General features: G+C 32.7%; 1 protein-coding gene across 1 annotated transcript in view; it reads right to left on the reverse strand.

Annotated features, from left to right (window-relative positions):
- LOC106319593 overlaps positions 1-429 on the reverse strand; it is a 2,404-nt gene extending 1,975 nt beyond the window's left edge. The window contains exon 1 of the mRNA XM_013757975.1: positions 79-429. The gene's annotated coding sequence lies outside the window, so the exon portion shown is untranslated. The remainder of the gene's footprint in view (positions 1-78) is intronic.
- Between the last annotated feature and the right edge of the window lie 6,849 nt (positions 430-7,278).

The following is a 7,278-nucleotide window of genomic DNA, read 5'->3' on the forward strand; positions in this document are numbered from 1 at the left end:
TTAAATCCGTTGTGGCCAAGGCTCGAACCCGGGTGGCGGACAGTACATCTGTACCTCCTTTACCTCTTTTACCACCAAGTCACGGGAGCTTCTTGTCCTCTACTCCTCTGTATATATGGAATGGACAAAAACATATGGACAAGTTATAACTTATAAACTAAAACATATGAATATTTAGATTGCCAAAAATGAAATGTATATTTTTAATGTTTTTATATCGACAAACAAATTTGTATCAATTATATTAAGTTATACGATTTGATTATAAGTTTCCTTTTGGTTCATGATCGAACGTGCGACTTGGTCATTTCATGCAGACCTGCGCGTTCCTATTTATATATCACAACAATATTTGCAACATGGTCTCTGTCCGGAATATATCTCAATTCGGCAACCAGTACGAAAATAAATTAGAGAATAATTTTAATAAATTTTGCAATGAAATTCTAAAAAAAAAATTATTTTGAAACAAAAATTTTACTATACAGCAATTAAATTGAAATGGAGGGAATATAATAATTAGGCGAATCTTGCTATTTATGGTGTAATATATACAAAAGTACAAATATGAAAATGTTTTTTTTGCAGTAAAAAAAGTGGTTCCATCTCTGTATTGAAAACCTAAATAATGTAAATAATCTCTTGCAACGAAAATTGAACCCGAATGACGGAGTGTCTACTATACACTTTTTTTTTTACCACTAGAGCAAAAAACTGTTTTCTTTTCATCTTAAATATCAAGTAAAAACGTAACAAACTAACAATTACACTAGATCTGATGTAGATAAGTACGTACTTCTAGAAAAATCGGTTGAAAACTATTTCATAAGTTTACCTCAAAGAAGACGTGTGCACTATATTCTCCGTAAGTTGTTTTCAGAACAGTCAAAACTAATGTCTAATTCGGTAGTTGTCACATATGATATTGACCTAATAAACAAATTCAATGTCTTGCAAGATTCCAGTAACCTTATGGATTATACATTATAGTGTAGACTACATATAATATAATATATGTACTATGTGTGTATACATGTTGGGTTTTACGTACACATATACATAAAGAAATCTCAAAGTCACGAAATTACATGTTTCGTGTATGTCTCCCACTCTCTATTATTTGGATGAAGGTAAATGTCTGAGATGAGAGAGAAGAACATATAAGGATAGCCAAGGAGACTGCCTAATATCATTCTGTAAGCAAAATAGTCAAGAAGTGAAACTACCTACAGTCACTTTTAAACATGACACCATGCCCATTTTACTTCTCAAAGAAATAGGCAAGTCATCCTTGGCTACCAAATATGATTCTTCTATTCACCTTTGACATTTCCTTCTAAAGAATGCATACACTCACCACGTACATGCATTTGTAATAAATGCAAAAAGTGGTAGTTTTCTAATAACATACTTTGTTAGAGATTGTTTAAAGGATTTTCGTAGTAAATTTATAGAAAAAAATATTATTTGGATTCGAAAAATACAAAGAAAGAAGGTATAACATGGAAGAAAAAAGCATGTCAAGATAGCCAAGGAGACTGCCTGAAACTGTTACCCTCAAAGATTCAACAAGATTTTGAATTACTATACTCTTTAGAAGCATAGTAATCCAAAACTGTACATAAAATTGAATCATGGAGGTGAAAAAGAGCAGGCAAGTCATCCTTGGCTACTAAACATGACTCTGTTCGCCATGTTAGACCTCTCTTCCTTATTATACACTTCACTACTCTCTATATGTTTGTACTCATTCCTCACATGCATCTACTCCCTTTTTATAACCCTGAGAAGGAATAATATATGCAATTGATTTCTTAAATTATCTCTTTACTTTTGCATGGGCTAAGTATGGTCAACTTTGTATTCTCCATCACCGGAATATGTTCCTTTTAATGGACCCATTTAGGGTCATTAAGATAACATTCTTTTTTTTCTCGGTTCATTCACAATTTTGTACGCTTTTATTTTTCCTTAGGTCAATGGAATTCAAGCGAATATAGGTGTGGTTGGCTCACTCGACTTGAAGTAACTGTGTTTTAGTTTGTTTGAATATGATTTTAAATAGCATTAACTAAGTTTGAATATGATGATGCATAGAAGACAGAACCGTTAGATATCATTAACAGCAAATGGTTTCAAATGTACTATATGTAGACTTGGAGAATGGACTGATTAATGGAGTCGTCTGGGTTTGAGACTTAATTACAAGACGATACGCTATATTTAGTGGGAGTTCAAAAGGATTCGTATGCGTTTAGTTTTGAATTAGAGAGCCTAACGATGCAGAATCTGCTACAACTCATAGTTCGTACTGCTCATATTTCATTGCAAACTCGACATATCTAGTTTGAATTGTGGACTGGCATGCATTTGCTTCACAGATCTTTGATGTGGAGTTTCAGAAGAACCAATTAGGAAATTTGCATTTTCCTTTCAAGTTAATTAGGATCAATAACGTTAACGCATGGTATTATGCCCCGAAAGGAGAAAAACAAATAGGTTATTTTCACTTGTTAGCATATCTTAACCACATTGGTCAGCATACGATGTAAACAATTTCTTCCAAAAATGTGTTTGTTGCAATTTTTTTAAAAAATATAATAATATTGCGAGCATGCAATATTATATATATATATATATATATATATGTATGTGTGTGTGTGATGATCATGCTTAAATCATAGGAAAACTCTATAGTCCAATAAGTATATACTTGGAGGAAATGGAATGAAACAGCGTCAAATAAATATTTTCCTTTCATCATGAAAGAAGCTGGTTTTATAAATGTGTACATATTTTTAGATATTGGTTTGAAAATGTACGTCGGTATATGATGTCAAAATGGCTCCACACCATGATATAAACCAACAAGTAGATTTACATATGTCACAATTGTTTTGTTAGAGAAAGATTAAACCAGGTGTGTTTACAAGACACAATTTCCATATATATTTTGTGAAAATATAGAGGTATATATATTAAGCTTATATTCTCGATCATTCTTGGTATACTGGAGGCAAAAATCTTATGAATTTTAAAGTAGAAGAAAAAGTGGGAGCATTGTAATTTTCTATTTAATGGCACCTATATTGGCAAAAAATGTATATGCATGAATTCATGTGGTCTCTCATCCTATCTTCGCGCATTGTGTGAAAATATGGTCCTTTGAAATTGATGCTTCTGCCTTCTGGGATGGGCAAATTGTTCTCGACTTTTTCACTTACTTAGAAAATTTTAAAGTTCTATTTATTTTCCTTCAGAATCCATATTAAGAAAATTTCTACGATACTTTACATCTCTCTGTATCACCTCTTTTAGATATAAAAAGGTTTGACCGCCAAAGAATTAGAATACCTTTTAAATTAAAGTCAGAATACCATTCATTTGCTAAAGTACACGATTCTCCTTTTTATCACCCATATCTTTTCATTACCGATTGTTGAGATTTGATTTGGTTCGAATGTCATTATTCTGTCGTTTCAATAAGTTGTCACACATACTTTTCACTGGCACGTCTTGGATAAGTTTGTAACAAGCATAGACTGGAGAACAATATTAATGAACTGGTACAAACAAAACAATAAACATTATTTGTGTTAAGAAAACATTATTTAAAACAACACTGATAAATGATAATATAAAAAATGTCATTTCAATTTACAAGAGGGGATTTTATGTAAAATGCTTAATTTCCGTACCCAAAAGCTACTAAATTCTGGGCTTATTTGTGCTGGGACAAAGGATGCGATTCATGACTTGTTTATCAATAACTTTGATCAAACCTACTGTTGTCAGTGGCAGATCTATGTGCAATAAGAGGGTGGCACTTGCCCCCATGAAAACTTCACATCCTTTGTAATATATCCAAATTTTAGATGTTCTCTCTTACTAAAAATTACATTTTGGTCTTACATTTTATATTTATACATGATTTGCCCCACCAAAATTTTATGCTACATCCGCCTGTTGTACACGGAATATCCCCATGTCGTCTTGCATTTCTTTCCCTCCAAAATGTATAAGCTGTTGTTTGCCATACATACCATAGAAAAAACCATTCTGGCTTTTGCTGTCTATCTGCTGAAACCAGGTGCAACAGATTCTGTCAGTCCAGTATTTCACAGCCATTAAGCAAACCTTTTGAAAGGTTCACCCCAACTTATCTTGAGAAAGTACACGAGAAAAAAAAAGGATCTCTTGTTTCCATGGGAGCTTTGCATAATATGCATTCCGGGTTTATAGTCGAATTCCAGTTGATCATCCTTTCTTCAGTTGCGAGAAAACTATACTTTGGAGTGGAGTGTGTGAACCAGATCGCTTTACTCTACACCTTGTTCGGAAACTCGCTAGGCTCTACTTGTGCAGCGCATCAGGGCGGAAAATATCGGGGAGTAGGGAAGAATTTTTCATACTTTTATATATAATATCGTACTTATATTATATAGGATTTTTAACGTTAAAACTCCTCAACTAAGTTTGTTTTGGGTAAAAACCTCCAAACTAAGTATTTAATGAAAAATCCCTCAAACTAACGTTATTTAATGAATTAAACCCTAGCAAGTCATAATTACCATTACTACCGGTAAATCTTTAATTTAGGGGTTTCTACATTAAGTAAACATAGTTGAGAAGTTTTACCATTAAAAATTTAAAAAACAAAAAAATCAAAATTTTATAATAATATTTAAAAATTAGTAAATTTTTTTTGACAACATAAGCGAGAACTAAGTAACTGGACCGCGCGATTCAGAAAGCCAAACCGAAAGTATTGAATCGACATATAACATAGCTGAAGGAGAACTCCTCGCACCACTTGCAAGCTTTTCCGCCATAGTATTTTGTGTTCTTGGAATATGTCTGATCCGGAAGTTAGGGAAGAAAGTTTTACTGCGTCTAAATTCTTTATATAATTTTTGTTATATTTTCTCGGTTTTTACATTTTTAATTTATACATATATAATGTTGATGTTAAGAACACATCAAACTCATATATTTACAAAAAAAAAAAATTAAAAATGCTAATTTTGAAAATTTAAGCTACTAATTTTTAGATAATATTATAAAATTTTGATTTTTTTTTAAATTTTTAATGGTAAAACCCCTCAACTATGTTTACTTAATGTAGAAACTCCTAAACTAAAAATTTACCGGTAGTATTGGTAATTATGACCTATTAGGGTTTACTTCACTAAATAAAGTTAGTTTGGGGGCTTTAACGTTAAATAATAGTTTGGAGGTTTTTACCCAAAACAAACATAGTTGATGGTTTTTAACGTTAAAATTCCTATTATATAATACAAAAATATGTATTATAATAACGTTTAAGAGATGCAACAAAAATATTGTTTGATCTTGAGAACAGTCAAAAGAAATTAATGATTGCACTTTCAATCCTTCTATTCTTCAGTGATCAACAAATATATTGCCTTTTAATGTTCGATGATCTATTCTCCCATTCTGAAAAAGAGCAACACATTGGCGGAGTCCATTCCAAAACAGAACTGGCTGATTCCACTTATTGAGAATGACACTTTATTTCAGCATTACGTTGTGTCTTGGTCAAATTTTCTTTGCTTCTTGCAGTTAGGGTTTCAGAGAGAATTTTGGGGATTTGTCGTGTCGGGAACAAAGTGGGTAAAGAGAGAGAGTTAATGATTTTTGGGTTTGGGCCAGGCAATTTAGAATTATATAATATCAGAAAAAGAATCAAAATTGGGCTAAATTTTATTTCACCGAAGAATAAACGATTTTGGGCCAGGCGATTTTGTAATTAGGCGGACGCTTTTTTAATTTCCACGCACTCCTCGCCCACTAAGCGGCTCAGCGACTAATGTAACTGAATTGGACAATTTCACTAAGCTTCCACTCCGCTTCACGTTTAATCGGTGGAGTAATCGGGTAGGCGCCCGATTTTTAGAACAAGTCTCCAGGTGACCCTCGGTGAGGAAGATCGAAACATGTTCCAAGTAGTTTTTGAATTGAAACCTTCTTTATAGACATCAATACTCTGTTCCAAAGAGGAATATCTTCTTCTTCCGTTAAAGAGTTTTTTTTGTACTTCAATAACCTGCTCTATGAGAGCACAAGTTTCTGATATATGTCGTTGTCTCCGACAACTTGGATGACAAATAGATGCGACAATGGCCTTTAGTTGAATTCCTATATCAACACAACCTCTGTTTCCAGTGAGATCATGTATGCCCAATGGATTCCACTTACCAAACCATAAAGTGGTCTGATTTCCACTTTGAACCTTCATACTGTGAATAGAATGAGCTAAAGCTTGATAGTTAAAGATTTTACGCCACATCTATGATCCTACGTTTGATTTTTCTCATTACTAAATTTAAGTCGAAATTTTCCTTTTGGTTATTTCGCCCAAGCTGCAATGCCTGAAAATTAGTGGATAAACATGAAGCTCGAGTCTCCTTCCAAGTCAATTTTTTTTCGGCTTTTTAGGTAAGATCAAATGTAGTATATGTTTTTTTAAATATAATATCTTATACGTGGATTATATCGGTCCATATACCTTTATTTTTAAAGAAAAAACCTCATTAAAATAGTTTGCTATTTGGGTTTTCATAAGTTGCTCATGCACATAAGACCGGCCCCTATCCATCTCTTATTATTTCTCATGCCACGTTCTGAGGCCGTCTCATGCCAAGTTCTGATCCCATACCAATTTTAAAATGTGCCTCATTCCAGTTTCCCACCGGCCCATTCCCATCTTTAATTGTGTTTAATTATAAGTAAATATATAATTTTATAGAAAAGATTTTAAATATATTTTTTTATCAAAAATAATATAGAAATTTTCACCAAAGGTGGATAAGTTTTTTATTACACTAGATTGTATTATTAAGCTTTCTAGGCAAACAATTCTAAACAACAAGAAGTAGCAAAACAAAAGTAGAAAATTGATACACTAGTAGAGATTCAAAGTAAACTAACACGCGTCTATTTTGCGTATGGATGATTAAAGATTTTTCATATAAAAACGTCATATTTTCTTCTGGAATAGTTAAATCTTAAAGGAGATAATTTTCGTATTAATCCCAAAACACCACGCTTCGGATTGAATTGAGAATGATTGCCACTTTTTTTTTAAGAGCAAGATTATTGGTGTATCTTAGGTCGGATCTTAAGGGGGGGACCACAAAAATTGTAAAACCGAGGAGAGAAGTTTCTTAATTAAGAGACATTTTCATTTGGTCATTGTACTGTTTGCGGGCCCCACTGACTCGTGGCGGCCCGTGATTGGTTTTTTTTTTTTTTTTT

Source organism: Brassica oleracea, unplaced genomic scaffold, assembly GCF_000695525.1.
Source record: "Brassica oleracea var. oleracea cultivar TO1000 unplaced genomic scaffold, BOL UnpScaffold00285, whole genome shotgun sequence".
NCBI classification, from domain to species: Eukaryota; Viridiplantae; Streptophyta; class Magnoliopsida; order Brassicales; family Brassicaceae; genus Brassica; species Brassica oleracea.